The sequence below is a fragment of the Triticum urartu genome, chromosome 2 (genome assembly GCF_003073215.2).
Source record: "Triticum urartu cultivar G1812 chromosome 2, Tu2.1, whole genome shotgun sequence".
NCBI lineage: Eukaryota > Viridiplantae > Streptophyta > Magnoliopsida > Poales > Poaceae > Triticum > Triticum urartu.
In genome coordinates this window covers 700,862,411-700,881,611 of record NC_053023.1, presented here as the reverse complement: position 1 = coordinate 700,881,611, position 19,201 = coordinate 700,862,411, and positions in this window count along the sequence as shown.

Here is a 19,201-nt window from a genome sequence, read left to right as displayed (position 1 = left end):
CACACTTACTTTCAACTATAAACAAAACTGACTTGCTGTTAATGAAACTCATGGTGGAAGTAACTACTAGCAGCATGTCATTATCATGGCAGTCCACTATATATTTTTATGACAAAATACATCATTATTAGGGCACATTATGGCCATTTTCTTACATGATGCTAACTATACCTAACTGATTTTTTTGACAGTAGCTCAAAAAAATTAACAGTAGCTCCTAACTGTACCTAACTGAATTTTTTGACAGTAGGTCAAGTTTTTGACAGTAGATGAAGTTTTTGACAGTAGCTCCTAACAGTAGCTCCTAACTGAATTTTATGCTTAAAGGGAAGGCTGACTTCAGTGGCAAGATGATACAATTTGCATAACATAAAAATATATGCATCTTAATATAACACCATCTCCTAACAGAAATAGTATCCAGATCTACTAGGGGGCAAAGTAGAACTAGGGGGCGACATTTCCATTCGAGTCATGAATATCTAAATAGTGTTCAGTTTTCTTACTAATTTTTTCCTTGGATAATTCCAATTCCTTGAGAACATGAATAAAATCAAAATTATCCAGAGGTATATCAACACCCATCATTGATGCTCTAAACATAATCTCCTTAGCTACTTAATTCCCCAACCCTAGCTACTTAATTCTCCAACCCCTTTTCTTGTCCAAAATTCTCCAACCCCTAACCCTAGAACACAATAGAAGGAAATCAAGAGGGGGAAGAGGGGGAAGCGGCTCGGGTGCTCACTGGGGAGGTCGAGGGCGACTCGGGGTAGCCGGAGCTAGTCGAGGCGGCGCGAATTCGGAGTCGAGCGGTGGCGATGGTGGCTGAGGCGGAGGAAATCGGCGGGCGTCGAAGGGCGTCCGAGCTCATCCGGGTCCTCGTAGTCGAAGAGGAAGACAAGAGCGGTCCTGCTGGGAAGGCCGCGCGGTGTTGGACGGCGAGCACGAGGTTGACGCAAGCGGGGCCACGAGGGAAGGGGGCGCTTGGGTGGGAGGACGTCGAGGGTGCGGGCGCGGGCAGAGGGGGGACTGCGAGGGAGGCGGCGCTCGGCTCGAGGAGGTGCGGGGGCAGCGACGGAGACGAAGGCGCGGGGGCGGCGGCAGCGTGGGGGCGGCGTGGAGTCCGGCGGGGGTCGCGGCGGCGTGGGTCGGGCAGCGGGGGGAATTAGCTAGGGGGGCGAGGGAGAGGGACGAAGGGGATCTGGCGAGAGGGAGGGAATTAGCTAGGGGGGAATCTTACTAATGGCGCACCGCGTCGTGCGCCATTAGTACTTTTTTTTACATAGCAATGGCGCACCGGGCAGAGGTGCGCCATTAGTAATCTTTTTTTATATATAGCAATGGCGCACCAGCCAGAGGTGCGCCATAAGTAATTTTTTTGTTGCATGTAATAATTTTTTAGAAAATGAATATGAATATGAAACAGTAATATTTTTTTATAAAAACAGTAATAATTGTTGTTTAACAACAATTGTAGTCTACACTTTTTTATTATTATTTTTTAAAATGAAGAGGGGAGAGGAGGGAGCTCACCGGGAGCGGGGAGGCGGCCACTACTAGGAAAAGGGCTATAGATGGAAATGACACTAATGGCGCACCAGACATGTGGTGCGCCATTACTATATACTAATGGCGCACCATCTGTTGGTGCGCCATTAGTGTGGAAGACACTAATGGCGCACCAGGCAAACGGTGCGCCACTAGTAACAAAATGTTTTTTTTCATTTTTTCAAACATACTAATGGCGCATCCGGGCAGAGTGTGCCATTAGTAGTTAGAACTACTAATGGTGCACCAGCCATAGAGTGCGCCACTACTGCATTTTTTTTTACTTTTTTGCAAAACTACTAATGGCGCACCATTGCATAGTGCGCCATTACTAGTTTAAACTAGTAATGGCGCACTGTGCCACGGTGCGCCATTAGTATAAAAATTATTATTTTTTTACTTTTTTGCAAAACTACTAATGGCGCATGTCTGTGTGGTGCGCCATTAGTATGTTGGGTTACTAATGGCGCATGTCTCTGTGGTGCGCCATTAGTAACCTGGGACTAGCTAGATATTTTTGGACAGCCACACATACACACTCACTTTCCCCACTTCATTCCCCCCACCTCCTTCTCTAAGCTTGTCGGCTGCCTCTTCCTCCTCACCTCATTTGCACCATAGATTCATCAAAATTAAGTGTTGAAATTACCTTTTTTTGTTAGGTAAGTAAGGGGAAAGCTATCTTCATGTTGTAGATCTACTTTTTTTCTCCCTAACTCGCTCCAACAACGTGCACATGCACTTCTTGTGGCCTAGCTAGATCTATGTATGTTTGTGGTGTTGCATATGTTTGTGGTGTTGCATATATGTTTGTGTTTGTAGGTACCGGTATTTGAAATGCGATAGTTGCCAATATTTTGCCGGAATGTTGATTCATTTCCGTTTCGGCAAGAATTTTGGCACTATGCATTCTTTTTGGTCCTATTTTTAGGGAAAGTCATGCCAAATTTTTTCTTGGTTCTAAAATATCATTTTGCTCTACCCCCGTAGGCGACCTTGGTCCGCACGATGACCGAAGGCATCGTGAATAGGTTTTTGAGCTCCGCGAAGGCCGAGATGCTTCAAAAGAACAAGAAGGAGATAAGATGTCCGTGTCGAAGTTGCAAGCTGAAGAGCCTTATTGCGGACCCGGATTCCGGGCAGGTGCGGGACCACCTGCTCTTGCGTGGTTTCATGGATGGCTGTCGGTGGCAAGGTGATGAAGATGACTATGAAGTCGTCCATGGGGGCCGGGCAAGAAATGAGGAAGGGCAGCAAGACAACCACCGTGGCTCGGGCGGGCGAGAAGACGAAGAATCTCCAGGACATGATCACGACGGTGATGCTGTACACAGTCATCATGTAGAAGATGCCGGACATGATGATGAGGAAGATGTCGGAGCAGACGAAGGGCATGATCATGAAGATCTAGATGCCGGAGGAGCAGACGACGATGGACCATCGATGGGCTGGGTGCAGGACCCTCATATTCAAGAGCTGCTTCTCAAGCAGACGGATAACGCAAGAGCTGCCGCCCGAGAGAAAGCCAAGCTGGATCAACTAGAGATAGACGCAGTTACTCCATTGTATGAAGGATGCAGACCCGAGGATACCCGCCTGAAAGTAACGCTCATGGCTTTGGAGATGAAGGTAAAATACAAAATGACCGGAGCATGCTTCAACGAGAACATGTCATTCTGGCACGAACGTCTTCCCAATGGGAACAAGTGCCCGACCAGTTTCGAGGAGGCGAAGAAAGTCGTGTGTCCTCTGGATTTACCGCACCTGAAATACCATGTGTGCATGAACAATTGCATCATTTATTGGGGCGAGCACGCGGAGTCTACCATATGTTCGGTGTGCGGCGTCAGTCGATACAAGAAGAGGAAGAAAGCTCCTCGAAAAGTGTTGTGGTACTTTCCGATCACTCCTTGTCTGCAGCGGTATTTCGCGGACCCTAAGGTAGCAAATCTCCTGCGTTGGCACGCGATAGGGAGGAGAAGAAGCGAGAAGATGACGCAAATGATCCGGAGATAAATAAAAAAGACAAGATGCTGAGTCACCCTAAGGATGGGAGCCAGTGGCATGCGTTGAACTTCGAACACCCAGAATTTGGGAAGGATCGAAGGAACATCGTGCTGGGCGCGAGCACCGATGGAGTCAATCCGTTTGGCAGCCAGAGAAGCACACATAGCACATGGCCTGTGTTTGTGTGGATGTACAGCCTTCCCCCCTGGTTGTGCATGAAGAGGAAGTACATTCACATGAGTATGCTAATTGAAGGGCCGAAACAACCAGGGAACGACATCAATCTGTATCTGGGGCTGCTGAAAGAGGAGCTAGACACGCTGTGGAAAATGCAAGCCAATACGTGGGACGCCACAGAGAAAAAATATTTCCCTATGAGAGTCGCACTGCTCACGACGGTGCACGACTATCTCGGTTACGGATATCTCGTGGGGCAGGTGGTCCACGGATTTTCTGGATGCGTCAGGTGCATGGATGACACAACGTATCACTAGCTTGATAGAGATCCTGGGTCTTCGAAAACCGTATTCATGGGAGATCGAAGGTGGCTTCGCGACGATGACCCATGGAGGAAACGCAAGGATCTGTTCGATGGTGAAACCGAACTCCGAAGACGCCCGCGTACGAGGAGCGGCGAGGAAATAGATGGGCTGTTGAAAAATTGGAAAGATTGCCCACTGCCGGGAAAGAAGAAAAAGACGCCAGAGCCGGGAAAGAAGCGAAAGGCGCCAGAGCCGCTGCTGAAGGTATGGAAAACGAGGTCTGTTTTCTGGGACTTGCCGTACTGGAAGATCCACTGTGTGCCTCACAGCCTTGATGCCATGCATATCACGAAGAACGTGTGCGAGAGACTTCTTGGTACCCTGCTCAACATGCCAGAGAGGACCAAAGTTGGGCCGAAAGCAAGGGCAGACTTGAAATCAATGGGCATCAGGCAGGAGCTTCACGCTAATGATGATGATGATGATGATGAGGCGAAGCAGGACACAGAAAGTCGTCGCAAAGGCAAAAAGGCGAAGAAGACCGGAAATGACTACCCTCCCGCGTGCTTCACTTTAAGTCAGGAGGAGATCGAGCAGTTTTTCACCTGCCTCGTAGGAGTAAAACTTCGTTACGGTTACACGGGGAAGATAAGTAGATACCTAGACCCAGCGAAGCAGAAGTTCAGCGGGATGAAGTCTCACGACTGTCACGTGCTGATGACGCAGAAACTTCCAGTTGCAATCCATGGGATCATGGACGCGCACGTCCGTGAAACGCTATTTGGCCTATGCAACTTTTTCGACGTCATCTCTCGGAAGTCAGTTGGCGTGAGGCAACTCAGAAGGCTACAGGAAGAGATCGTGGTGATACTATGCGAGCTTGAGATGTAGTTCCCGCCCGCATTGTTCGACGTTATGGTGCATCTGCTGGTCCATATCGTGGAGGATATCATCCAACTCGGGCCGACGTTCCTGCACAGCATGATGCCGTTCGAAAGGATGAATGGTGTCATCAAAGGATACGTTCGCAACATGTCACGTCTAGAGGGAAGTATAGCCAGGGGCTTTCTGACCGAAGAGTGCATCTCCTACTGCACGAATTATCTAGGCATCGAGAACCCCGTTGGTGTGCCCGTCAACAGGCACCTCGGCAGGCTCGCTGGATGGGGTCACCGTGAGGGTCGCCCGAAATGCATGTCGACTTCGAGGGTCGACTCGCCGACTTTGAAAGAGCAAACCTAGTCGCGCTACAACACATAGACGTGGTCGATCCTTGGGGGGTAGAGCACAAAACCTTTATTGAGAAGACGTACAATGACCAAGGCCAACAGAGGACGGACGGAGATATAATCAAAGAGCAGAACTCATGTTTCACGCGTTGGTTCAAGCAGAAGCTTCCGTCGTACCATTTACATGAGGATTCTTCCGCGGAAGAACAACTCATATTCGCCTTGTCACAGGGCGCCGAGCACAACCTGATGACCTATGAGGCGTACGATATCAACGGCTACACATTCTACACCGAGGACAAGGATATGAAGAGTGATGGTTATCAGAACTCCGGGCTAACGATGGAATCCTACACCGGTAACGACAAGGACAGATACTATGGAAGGATCAAGGAGATCTGGGAGCTGAGCTATGCTGGAGAGAAGGTCCCGATGTTCCGTGTCAGATGGGCCAAGAGCGTCCTAAAAGAAGACCGGTATTTCACCACCATGGTTATACCCGAAGCCAAATCCAAGACCGCGGGCGCAAACGTCACAGCAAAAAATGAGCCATGGGTACTGGCTTCCCATGTGGACCAATGCTTCTTCATTACCGACCCGTCAAAGCCCAGTCGTGTTGTCGTGAGGAGAGGCAAAAGGAAGATCATCGGAATGGATGGAGTAGCCAATGAGCAAGACTTCGACAAGTACGGCGACCCGAAGATCGAACATGACGACGACGATGAAGTAGCAGCATACACCACAAGAAGAAGCAGGACCACCCTACCTAAAGGACGTCCGTTCCGCAGAAGAACTCCATTTGCGAAAAAGAAGGGCAAGAAGATTATGAACAGATAGATAGCTAAGATCGACTGTATTTAAATCGTAGTCTTCATTTCTCGGTTGTATTTCATGGGCACTTTTTGATATCATGAATATTTTTAAATTTCATGGGCACTTTTTGAATTCATGAATATTTTTCAAATTTGATGATATTTTTTCATATTCAATATGATAAAATATTGAATATTCACGAGGACACTCGATCTCGATCCCCCTCCATCTCGATCTCGATTCCCCCTCCACCCGCTCCACCGTCGCCGCCGACCCACCGCACCCTCCCCGGACCGCTCCACCGCCGCCGAGCACCCCCATTGGATGATATTTTTTCATATTCATAAAAAAATTATTACTGTTTTTATAAAAATATTAAAAAATAGCAACAAAAAAAATAATAATAAACATACTAATGGCGCACCGCTCGTGTAGTGCACCATTGCTATCTAAAAAAACATTCTAATGGCGCACCACTCTGGTAGTGCGCCATTGCTATATAAAAAACATTCTAATGGCGCACCGCTCTGGGATGCCGCCATTGCTATCTAGAAAAAACATTCTAATGGCGCACCGCTCGGGGGTGCGCCATTAGTAATCTTCCCCCTAGCTCTACCTAGCCCGACCCCTTCGTCCCTCCCTCTCGCCAGATCTAGCCCCCCCCCCCGCGCGCTGCCCCGACCCCACGTCGCCGCCCCCTACGTGCCGCCGCCGCCCCCGCGCCCCCACCACTGCAGCTCCGCCATAGCCGACGCCTCCGCGACCTCGCCGTCGCCGACAGCCTCCCCGCGTCGGCCCCTGCCCTGCGCCGCCTCTACCTCAGTCGGGCACGGGGTGCAGGACGACGACCGCGGCCGCCGGCCTCCCCACGACCAACCGAGGCGCCCAGGAGGCCTCCTCGACGACCAATCGAGCCATCCCTTCGACGCCGCCGCCGCCAACCCCAACCCTGATCCCCAACCCCTCCGGCGACCAGCCGTGCCCGCCCAGGTACCTCTCCTCCTTCCTCCTTCCTCCCTCTCCACCCTTCCTCCCCATTCCATCCCTCCCTCCCCTCGACCGTGTCTGTTATCTTCTGATGATATTTGACAGCTTATGGATAGAAATGCAAGCTATTAACACTTGCAAGTTACTGCTAGCTAAATTCTGGTTAGTAAGTCTGTATCCGCCTCCTGTGAAATTTGGTGATGTGTGTGGCTGTCTAAGTACCTACACAAAATTCCCCATGGAGAAAATGATATAGCTCCTCCTACAACATGTATAGATCAATCAGTTCAGTTCTAGTGCTGCTGGACTTTTGCACCATACAAAAATGTACTACTAGTTGAAAATCTTTACTTGAGAGAGCTTCATAAGTAGAAGGTTCCAAAGAATAAAAACCAGTACTAGCACACTAGCACAGTAGTACTGCCACCTCCCAGTAAACAGCAGGGTCTCTGATCAGCAATGTAGTTAATTAGTCAGGGCCTGAAAGCCTGCAAATGCATGTACACACAGGTAGGGAATGTAAGATGAAGCATGTACTTTACCAACTAATCTAATGGGCTGGCACAAAGTGAAAACCAAAACAATAGTTAATCAAGCAGAGGTAGATTAGATTAGATGGCAAAAAGCACAAATGTCCCTGCCTATCCATTTTTTTCTCAAGTTGAGCTGGTAAGTTTCAGATGTTCAATGATGCTGTAGGAAAAAATTGGATGAAGAAAGATGTGTGTGGCTGCCTGAGAGAAGTATTTGCACAAACAAATTATAATTAATGTGTTGATGAAATTTTGGGTTTTCAAATTGGAACCAAAAACCAACCCATACCTTTAGACTCTTTTGGAATTTCCCGAACATTTTTTTGTTTGTTCCCTTTCACTGTTTGGGGACTTTTGACTTCAGAATGAACCTTACTAAGATTCAATTAAGACTAATTAACTGCATTTGATGTCACTATATTCTATGAATAACTTCAGTTATGATCTGTACTGGAAAACTTCAGTTAACACTCATTTTTCAGTTAACTCCTTACAGTTCAGATCATATTTTGATTGTCAATAATAGTGGACTTTTAAGGCTTTCTTAGAGGCAATACTAGTGGATTTTAGGCTTTTTTACATGCAATAATAGTGGAATTTTAGGCTTTTTTGGAGGAGTGTGTTTCATGCCGGCCTACAGTGATGAATTAGTCAGAGGATTGGATTGTGCCAAAGCTACCCATTGTATCTATTTGCTTGTCCTTCAAATAGGGGCAAGACTGTTACAGAAAAATTACTTGCAAGCATATTGTGATTTACTTGCAAGCATATTGTGCCTTAGTTACAGAAAAATTACTTGCAAGCATATTGTAACTATTTTCACTCTGTCCTGAAGGTTTTTGACTACAGAATCTGTGGTGACCCACACTCTGTTGGTTCACACTCATTGAGTTCGCTCGTGAAGGGCCGCTGCTGCTTGAGGCCCTTGAGAGGCCCTTCGGTCGTGATGATTTTTGCAGGTACCCCGAGAGGCCCTTGAGTTTGCCGGAATGTCGATTAACTTCCGTTCCGGCAAATTCGGGTACTCCATATGTCCTATTTTCAGCAAAGGTCATGCTGAAATTTTCCGTGAATTTTAGCATGACTTTGCTAAAAATAGGACATATGGGGTACTTGCGACTAATGCATGGGCCGGGGTATCTTAGTACTTAGTTAAGTAGGATCAACTGCCCCGCCATTCTTGCTGCATTAAACCATAGGTGGCAATAGAGCCAAGTGATTAGGCCCAACTTAGAATTCTCCTTAGCATTGATAAACCCTAGATCATAAACCCAACATAGGTGGCAATAGAGCCAACTGATTAGTGCCAAGTGATTAGGCCTAACCTAGGGTGCCTCGGCATCGATAAACCCTAAATGATGAAAACTTAACTTGGCTTCTATAGGGTGCCTCAGTGTCGATGAGAACCTAATTGATGTACTCTTAGGCTTTTAGGGTGCCTCGGCGTCGACAAACCCTAAATGATAAAAGATTAGCTTTTAGGATGCCTCGGTGTCGACAAACCCTAAATGATGAGACCATGATCTTGTTCCTTGACAATAACCAACTTTTTGACCAAACTTTTTTCCTATTTAGAGCGAAACATGGCCCACAACGATGAGGCCGGCGGTTCGGGCGGCAAGCAATTCTAGGAGCTGTCCTAGGAGTTGGAGGAAGAACCTCACCACTATGAGGACGCCGCGGAAGACACCGATCCTGACTACACAACCCCTAGTGGCGTCGGGGATGACACCACTGATGATGGCGCCACGGATGCCACCACTAATGATGGCGGCGCACGCACATATGACAGCCAACCGAAGAGGCAACGGAAGGACCGGCGCCCGAACGTGCTCGGCACCGTCAGGGCGGAATTTACTGAAGTGAACTCCGACGGGCATCTGACGGCGCCCAAACACGTAGTCAAGGGGTACTCGGTTCAGCTCGGGTGCATTCTCTGGAGCACCGTCTCGATCAACACCGAGAACCTAAGGCATAAGGACCGAGGGAATTTGCGCAGCCTCCTCTTCACGAAGCTGCACGAATGATACAAGTTCCCCGCTGAGTTTGCAAACACATACCTCTCAGGGAATAAAGTGAACGGTGTCGCCCTCACGAGGATGAGCACGGCCCTGTCTACTTGGAAAAGCACGGTGAAGGCAATGATTGACAAAGGTAATAGTTATGAGAAGATCAAGGCGAAATATCCTTTGATGAGCGAAGATGACTACAAGGAGTTCAAGATCAAGTGCGAGAGCCCCCCAACCTCCGAATCAAGTCAGTGGGGGAAAGAAATGCGGCAGTTGAACTTAGGGGTCCACCAACTCGGTCCCGGCGGTTACAGAGTGACGGAGCCTATATGGGACAAGGAGGACGCGGAGCCTGCCGAGCAAGGCCTACCGCCCCGCTTCGAGAAATACCGTGACAAGCAGACCATGAACTTTCTTAGGGCCCGGTACAAGGAGGACCCGGTAACAAAGGAGCTTACCACGGATCCGAAGACCAAGGCGCTTGAGCTTGTTCTGGTAAGGAATACACCCCCGCGTAATAAGCTCCATATGGTTGCATTCTAATTAATCCTCAATATTTCTAAATGGTTCACGTTCCTTCCGCAGGACAAAGAAAGCAGTAGCGCGGGGTCGTCTCAGACCTCCCCTTTGACACCCCTTTGAATAGGGCGTTGAACGTAATGAAAAACAAGGATAAGCTCAGTAAGCCGACGTCAGCTGGTCGTGTGGCCGGCAAAGGCTTGTCCAAAAAATGATCGTCATACTATACCGTTGGTGGGACAAAGGAGAAAAAGACCATCTCGAAAAGCCAGTCGCGCGAGGTTGAAGCACTCAAGGCACAAGTGGCGCGGATTCCGGAGATGGTCCAAGAGCAAGTGCAACAACAACTGGGATCGACGCTCACCGGCATTATGCCTACCTTGATTCATGGGATGACGACGTGGATTGCGGGTGGCCAACAGGGGCCGCCCCCGATTTCTAGCTTCACGGCCAGCAAATCGCACAACGCGCAGGCGGCGCCATTGATGTCTCCGGCGGCGACGGTATTGGTGTCTTCGGCGGCGGCGCCATTGGTGTCTCCGGTGGCGGCGGTATTGGTGTCTCCGATGCTGGCATTGGAGCTTAATGCACCCAGGTGTACGCCAGCTGGCACCTCGCTAGCAAGCGGCCCCTCCGTCAGTTGCACGCGCGCCGTTGGCGGTGCCTCGACATTAGCCGAGCTCGACGCCATCATCACGGTAACTAATTAAGCCTCTCAGCCGAGGACTTCATCTCCTTGCCTTTGACTGGGCATCCCTGACGCCCTACATGTTTTCGCAGGGTGCCACCGACGTTCCGTGCACTCTCCTGCACTTCGTGAACGACGAGTTGGTCGATGTCGCCAAGGGCAAAATCGTTCAACCGGGCAACCCCGTGTTCCACAGTAAACCGATGCCACCCACCATGTATAGGGTTCAACTGGTTCGGGTGCTGCCAGGCTGCAACGAGTTATTACCTCCGATTCAACCCGCCGGGGCCGACGAAGATGATCTGATGACTCTCAGCACCTGCCTAAGCTGGCCCCTGCTTTGGCCGAAGAGCCAGATTCGTTTGGGGGCGGGGGACACCACCCCAAAGACAACACCGCCAGTCGTGTCGGCGCCAAGCCATGGCAAGACCGCCACAATGCTACCGGACATGCCGGACATCCCTATGACACAGGATCCGAACATGCATATGGCACAGGATCTAGACGACGACGACAACGAAGTTGGCCGTACATTTAGCAACGTCGATAAGTACTTTGCCGAGCATGGGTATGATGATGAATTCCGCGGGCCTCTTTCTCAAGAACACAACCAAGACGACCGCGGTCTAGCTGGTACGGCGGAGAAACCCATTTGCAACAGGCGTCGTCTGGCGTTCAATTCTCAGGAGATGCCTCCAGCTGCGGACTTCACTGAGCCTTAGATAGCCGAGGTGCCAAATATTATCAGCCCCAACACACTCAAGAAGGCGGTTTGTGAGCAGAACCCGGTCCCATTACAACAAAGAAGAAGGGACGGAAAAGAAAGAGTAACAAGGGTGCGAGCCAGCCGGCACCGAGTACGATCCGTGCTCAGGACGGGCCACCTTCACCTAAGGATATCTCGAGGAGGGTGCATGTGGCGTGTAGGGCGATGCTACCGACAAATATGCTCAATGCTGCAACCGGTGCTATGCGGAGTCTGCATGACAGTGTTCTTTCTTTGGAGAAGCGGCGTCTCAGAGAGAATGATGTGGCATACCCGGTTTTCATGGCCAAGGTGCCAGAGGGCAAGGGCTTGGTGGATGGCGCCATTGGGGGTACGATCGTCCTGCGGTTTGATGGCATCTTTGCTATGTTTAACCTTCATCCGCTGCACTACACCTTCGTTCGGCTGTTTTCGCTGAGTATGGAGATGCGGATCATTAGAGACAAGACCCCGGACATCGTGATAGTCGACCCCTTATACATGCGTGCCAAGCTCTTGGGCAGCGTTGGGGACCTCCAAGTCGCGAGTTCACACCTCGAAGGCGTCATTCTGGCAAACCCAGATAAGGATAACTTCCTCGTGGCTTACTTTCCCGAGTAAGTCATCCCTTAACCGCCCCGTAACATATGATTTCTTAGATTTTGATCGTTCTTTTTTTTCTAACATTCCGTGTTCTGTGTAGTGACACACATTGCACACTCATCCTCTTAAGCCCGAAATATTCCATGTCCACGTATTTCGACCCAAACCGTGACTCCAAGATGGACTACACAAATATCAAGAAAGTTCTTGATGATGTTCTCCCCGGCTACGCCAAATCTGGAGGCACCTTCACCAAGCCAGTTCGTAGGTACGGCAAGCGCGTGTTTGCCCACAATACTAAGTTCTGCTGCGTCAAGCAGCTGCCTGGCGGTCAGAAGGATGCCTACTACACCCTCCATCACATGCGGGCGATCGTAAGGGACCATCATCACCTTCTGCTACTAGATAATCTCAAAGATTTGGCCGCGAGCTTGTCGGCAATCCAGGACGCGGACATCAGACAAGAATTCTTTCGCATCCAGTCAGAGTTTGCGGACATCATCCATCAAGATGTCCTTCATACCTCGGGGCAGTTCGACCTCAGATATCAATCGTCCAACAGGGAGATAGACGGAATGCTACAAATGCAGGCTGACAACACCCGCGATTTCATGACCATCACGACAGATGGCGGCTTCATCCACGCTCCGGTCCCATGAGTCGAGTCGACAGTAGTAATGCTATGTGTAGTTATGAAACATTGATTGGCTCATGTTGTAATTAAACTTTAATGAACTTGTATGTCTCTTTGGTTTGCACAGTCGTTCAACTTAGATGTAATTGATGCTATTTATTAGTAGGTCCATGAATCGTGCTATTAATGTCATGTCTTGCTTTTCTCTTCCGATCCTTTTGTTGCATACTTATATATTGCTTATGTATGTATTGTCTGTTGTTTGGCTTGTGCATAGAGATGCCGTCGTATGTCGTGTACAACGGTAAGGTTCCCGGAGTCTACGACGACTGGGAGGAGTGTCGGAGACAGGTTCACCGTTTTAGGGGTAACAGTTACAAAGGGTACACCACTAGGGCGGAGGCGGAATCTAGATACGCCCGCTATCTAGCGGGAGAGAGGAGGGAGCGTTGGAGGAACCGGATGAAGACCAGTTTCATCACGATGATGCTCATCGTGATGACCGCAACTCTCTTCTATGTGATGGTAGTTTAGATGATTCATATCGACTTGTAATGTGAAGACAAACTCGATACTCGCGGTCTAGAGACTTGTAATGTTTTATCTTTGTTCGGTCTTTTGAATTCGGAGACTAATATGATGAATTGTATTCGGAGACTAATCTTCTATTGTATTCGATGAATCTGCTGTTGCTGTGTGCCGCTGTCTATATTCTATCAAATAATATATTTTGTAACCTGTGCAAAAATCAGAAAAGTAAAAAAGAATAAAACCTAATATTCATACTAATGGCGCATCACTATAGAGTGCGCCATTAGTATGACAATGTATACTAATGGTGCATCACACAACAGTGCGCCATTAGTATGCCAAAGTATACTAATGGCGCATCACACAATAGTGCTCCATTAGTATGCCAGAGCACATGGTTAAATATGGCCCCTGGGAGGCATACTAATGGTGCATGGTGTTTCTATACTAATGGCGCACTGCGTGGTGCGCCATTAGTATACCAGATACTAATGGCGCACCTGTGGTGCGCCATTAGTAAGAAATACTAGTGGCGTGATACTAATGGCGCACCAGTAGTGCGCCATTAGTAGGAAAAACTGGTGTGCCATTAGTAGGCCTTTTCCTAGTAGTGTGTTAGCGGAAACGAGGCAATCAGATATGTGGGCTTTATAACTTTCACTTAGTCATAGGAGCTTTAAATTGGGGAAGCTGGCTACGAGCCCCTGGTTAATGTTCGGCAACAGCCGAGGTCAAGCCGTAAACACTTCGGCCAATGTTATGAACGGCCCATCATTTAACATAGTCATCAGATCACTGACCAGTTTACGCTTATTGTGACAGTCAGTTTTCGGCTTTATCTACTGAGGTGCTTAACCATGCGAGCTGGAAGCACAATCGAAGTGGTTCTCCCTTTGCACACCTAGCCGAACAAAGCGCAACGTAGGAGGCAAGCACAGGAGTCGGGTAACCCAACTATTTGATCGAAGACACAATTTGAAACCGATGCATATATAGCAATATCTGAGAATGTTTTTGCCGAATCCCTAAAGGTGTCCAGAGTTGCACTGCAAGACTTATGTTGGAAACACATAAATAGTTTAAAAGTGCCTTAAGCTTAGAAAACCAAAAAATGTCAGTAAAAACTTGACGTCCGAACAAGATCAAGTGTTCGGTGCCAATCCAAAAATTAGAAAAAAATTGTGCTTCTATCATGCTTTAACATGCCACATCCGATCTCAAGACTTCACGTGGGTCAGCCTATGGCTTCATGCTCCTTATCCAAAAGGTGGAGTACTTCCCCGAGGTCAGTTTAGCAAACTAAACTTGAGCAGCTTTTAGAGAGAAGGCAGGCTATCCGGCTATTGACCATACACTCGAGTCGAAAAAGGGGCGGTAGAAAAAGACTTTGCAATGACCAAGAAGAAAACACATTTACTATAAAACAACTCATATCAATTCTAAGAGCCCCAAGTGACTTGGGTAAAAGAATTTTATGTATAATGATTGTATGTACCGAAGTACTTATATCATATCTGTGTTCACCCGAACTTTAAACGCGTCTTAACCGACCGTTGGCTTCTCCCTCTTCGGTCAAGGGCCAAAAAGTGTTATGTACTCCACCTGTCGAGAATATCGATGATGTTTCCGACAACCAGGCAATCAGGCCATAAGGCTGTAACAGACAAAGCGCGCTCAGGGAACTTATGCTATATTACTGGCGAAGTGTAAGAAGCATCTTCAAAGAAACTAGTACCCCCATCGATACCTTTTTCGGTTGCTCATTGTTACTATGAGACTTGTGCAAAAAAAAATTTGTACTCATGAGTTCCGTTGTGTGCCGACCATGATTGAAAACAATAAGAACGCTAGCTTTCAGCTTCACCCAGTCTGAGGTGCTAACTCGAATGACCCGGTAGTAACAATCACAGAGGTGCTCCCTTTACCACCTAGCCGAACAATCGGGAACGTAGGGGTAAGCACAGGAGCCAGGCAACCCAGCTTGTGAAACACTTAAGTCAACATGGTGCATATTGTGGCGTAATACACGAACAAGGAACGAAGCCATACAAGTATAATCATATGCAAGATGAAAGGCTTCATAAAGGAAGCCCCTAAATAAATGGGGTATTTGAATTTGTGTGTCACAAACAAAGTTTTAACAAGGAATTTTGTCACAAACAACTTTTTGCCAAAAAAGTATAATGCTTGGCCAAACCAAACTAAATTTAAAACTGAAAGTTTTTTAGCATGAAATCAACTTAACTGGTTAATGTGCTCGGTGTTAATGATGCGATTCGGGCTTCTGGCGGGACGAAGACGCCCATTGATCTATGACAGATCCGACAAGGTTCGCAGTCCTTGGCATGGACAAGGTCCCAGCCTCCAAGCCCGAGGTGTCCGAGCAAGGAGTTTGGCACTCCGATGTAGTGACATGGCTTGGCCAATGCAGGCCGGCAGAGTGACGCCGAAGTCCCCGGCGTGGGTTAATGAAGTGATGACGAAGCCCCCGGTCCAGCCGAGGTGACAGAGCTGCCCAATCCGGATCATTTACCGGTGCACAGAAGATAGTGCAAGCTGGAGATAACAGTAATAAAAAAGGTTGCATGATTAATAATTCATGCAAAGTGAGTAATAAAAGAAATATGGCCCGTGCGCCAAACACCCCACGGGGTAGGACCCTCTTGATGATGCCGAAGTCCCCAAGGCAACCGAACATGTCGGTATGGCAATTCAATCAACAAGATGATCATGCGAGCCGATTTATGCCAATTAGGACGATGACGTTGGCTTGCAGAAGTGACCGCGTGATGCAATCGAAGTCGATCACCTACACACATAAAATAGTGCGGTCCAAAACTAATAATATATATATACATATATATATAATCCTTGTGTAATTGCTTGTCACAAAAATAATTTATTTAAAGATATATGGCCTGGCACCGAAGTCAATGTCGATGCAGGGCGTCGGCATGATGCGTTAAAGGCGTGGCAAAGCCGAATTCACAGGTCGGTCCGAGCTCCGGATGCGGCGTTCACCGAACTATGTAGGCAACCTGACCAAACCACCACGCGACCATCGTAAATGCGGCCACTATTTGATAGACCCGTGTACAGATGATGGAACAAACCAGAGTAATAATCCTTTGGAAAAGATAATCCTAAACAAACAAAAATTGCCAGGATTAATAGCACCTGTTTTATTTGCTGTGGCAGTCTGAAGAAAGCTTACTCCCAGAATTGGGACTCGATCTGCACACCCATGCTTGATGGGTGAAGAAGCGACGGCATAGCGATGCTGGTGACGCCGAAGTCTCCGGAGTAGGTTGACGAAGAAATAACGGAGCCCCCGGTCCAGCCGAGGTGTCGAAGTAGGTCGGCGAGATGGACATCGGCTTGAAGAAGCAACAGTGCGGCCATGACGATGCAAGTCATAGCTCGTGACATGGTCAATGCCAGCTTGATCAAGTGACCGTGCGGCGATGCCGGTGTGCTCACTCCGTGTCGTCCGTGGGGTGGTGATGTTGGTGATGATTTATCCTTCGCAATGCTGAACTGTTGTTTGGCTCGCAGAGATGATGATCCGAAGAAGTTGAGGTCGGCTCAAGAAAGCGACGACGTGTCTAGCGCAGGTCGGGAGCCGTAGAGCAACGTTTTCGGGCTGGTTTGACACCGGCGCGATGGTGAAGATCATATTGGAAAAGACTTTAAATTTAGCTGGATGTGTTTGGGAACAAAACACAATACACCATACAAAACTTCCTTCAAAAAGGATGTCCGAAATCCCGTTCATAAAAAAGATGAACTCAGGTCGGATTCGTTCTCGCGCAGAAAACAGATCTGAAAAGTGATGCACTAATCGGAAGGTTCCCGGAGTTTGGATGGTTGGATTGAGCTAAACTTTTAAGGGGTGGTAGATATGGGAATTCTGCAGCAGATGAACGGTTGGATCTTCCAAAGGACCTCCGAGCTGGGCTCTGGATATCACGCCCTAAACTCGTCCAGATAACCGTCCAGATTTGACAGGGCTCCGATATATAGTATATTGTGAGAGATTGCTCCATAGATTCCAGGGTTGTTGTAGACTGAATTCTGCGCAATTTCACTGAAGCAATCGTTAAAACAACACTCGAGGAGGCAGTGGTGGCGGATACAAGTTTGTTGTCCAGAAAAATAGCACGGTCGCCCGAGGGCAATGTTGACGTTGAGCCCCCGAGCGCCATGGATGATTCCTCCATGATCTTGATAGAGATCGGAGTTGATGTTGATGAAGGCCCTCATCCGAACATGATGATCGGAGGTAGGGCGCAGTCCTCGGTCAAGCCAAGGTGACTGTCGGATTTTGGTTTCCTGTAGACCCTTGAGGTTCGAACACTTGGGTGCACGCAGAGATTTCTCCTCCTACCTACCTGCACCCCTCCGCCTCGCTAGGATCTAAACTATGGAAAGAACAACACAAGAGACACAGGGTTTATACTGGTTCGGGCCACCGTTGTGGTGTAATACCCTACTCCAGTGTGTGGTGTGGTGGATTGCTTCTTGGGCTGTTGATGATGAACAATACAAGGAAGAACAGCCTCGCGAGGGTTTGTTCTTGGCTGGGGCGATGAACTGCTGGGAGGAGTTCAGCCACCTTTCTCTCTCTCTCTCTCTGATCGGATCCCCTCTCTAAAGAGCCTTCTCTCTCTCAGCTCCTCCCTTCTTGCGGGTGGCTGATCCTATTTATAGAGGCCCTGGTCCTCTTCCCAAATATCGTGCGGGAAGGGAGCCAACAATGGCGGGCTAATTTGAAGGGGGGTAGCTAGTATCAGTTATCCTGACAAAAGTAGTCTTCGCCTGCGCAAAGCTCAGGTGATGACGCCGTCTTGGGCTCCACGGTGACCTCCGTCTCGTAGTCCTCCTGGTCTTGGTCTCGTTGCACCGAAATGGCAACCTTTGCCTGATGCCTCAGTACTCCGCGGCTGCGCTTGCCCCCTTTGCACCAAAGAGGAAAGGAGGACACTGCGCGGGCTGGCACCCGCCTGGCGCCCTTGGTCGTCATGGCTTGCATCACGGGCATGTCGTGAGGTACCCCGCCTTGGTCTCTCCGCCTCCTCGTGAGCCAGCATGACGAGGTCGCGCCTGAGGAAGCTCCGCGTCGTCCGCCCCACGAGGCTTGGCCCCTCGCGAGGGTCTTGGGTTTGTGTTGGTGAAGATGGGCCGCGCTGGGCCCCCCTTTTGAGCCACGCCGCAGGCCGCAGGCAGGCAAGACTGGGGACCCCTGTTCCCAGAACGCCGACAGTAGCCCCCGGGCCCAAGGCGCGCCCAGACTTGGACGTGCAGGGAGGCAGAAGGGCAAGAGCGAAGCGCCGCGGGCCCTAACAGCCTGTGGCCTTGGGCGCCGCATGGCGGTTGATTGGACGTGGGCGCCTCCACTTCCCCATGGCGCCTCGGCTACTGCACGGACTGGACAAGTCCCTACATGCAAAGTGGGTCATGATTACCTGCAATCGTGGGGGTCGGCGGTTGGCCTTCGCCGGCCATAAGTACGGAACAGCGCGAGCCCTTCCAGTCCATCCCTCCTTGCTTCTTCTTCTTCCCGATCCTTGCTCCGTCTTGCTGCGATGGCTTCGATCCACCAGTTCTTGACGGCAGAGAAGGGAAAGGCTCCCCGAGAGGAACCAGACCCATTCCCGCCGAAGAAACGGCTCGTCCCCCGTGGCCCGGACGAGGGGGCCCTTCAGGTGGTGTCGAGGCCTTGGTGCGAGCGGGCGCCGCCGGGGTTCCCTCTTCCATTGTACGCCCACGTCGAGGGCCCTGAAGGAGCTGATGCTGACCGCCATGGGCGGCGCAGCCATCGGCGCCGACGGGTCACGAAGGTGTGGGTCGTCCCCCCTGGGGTCCACACC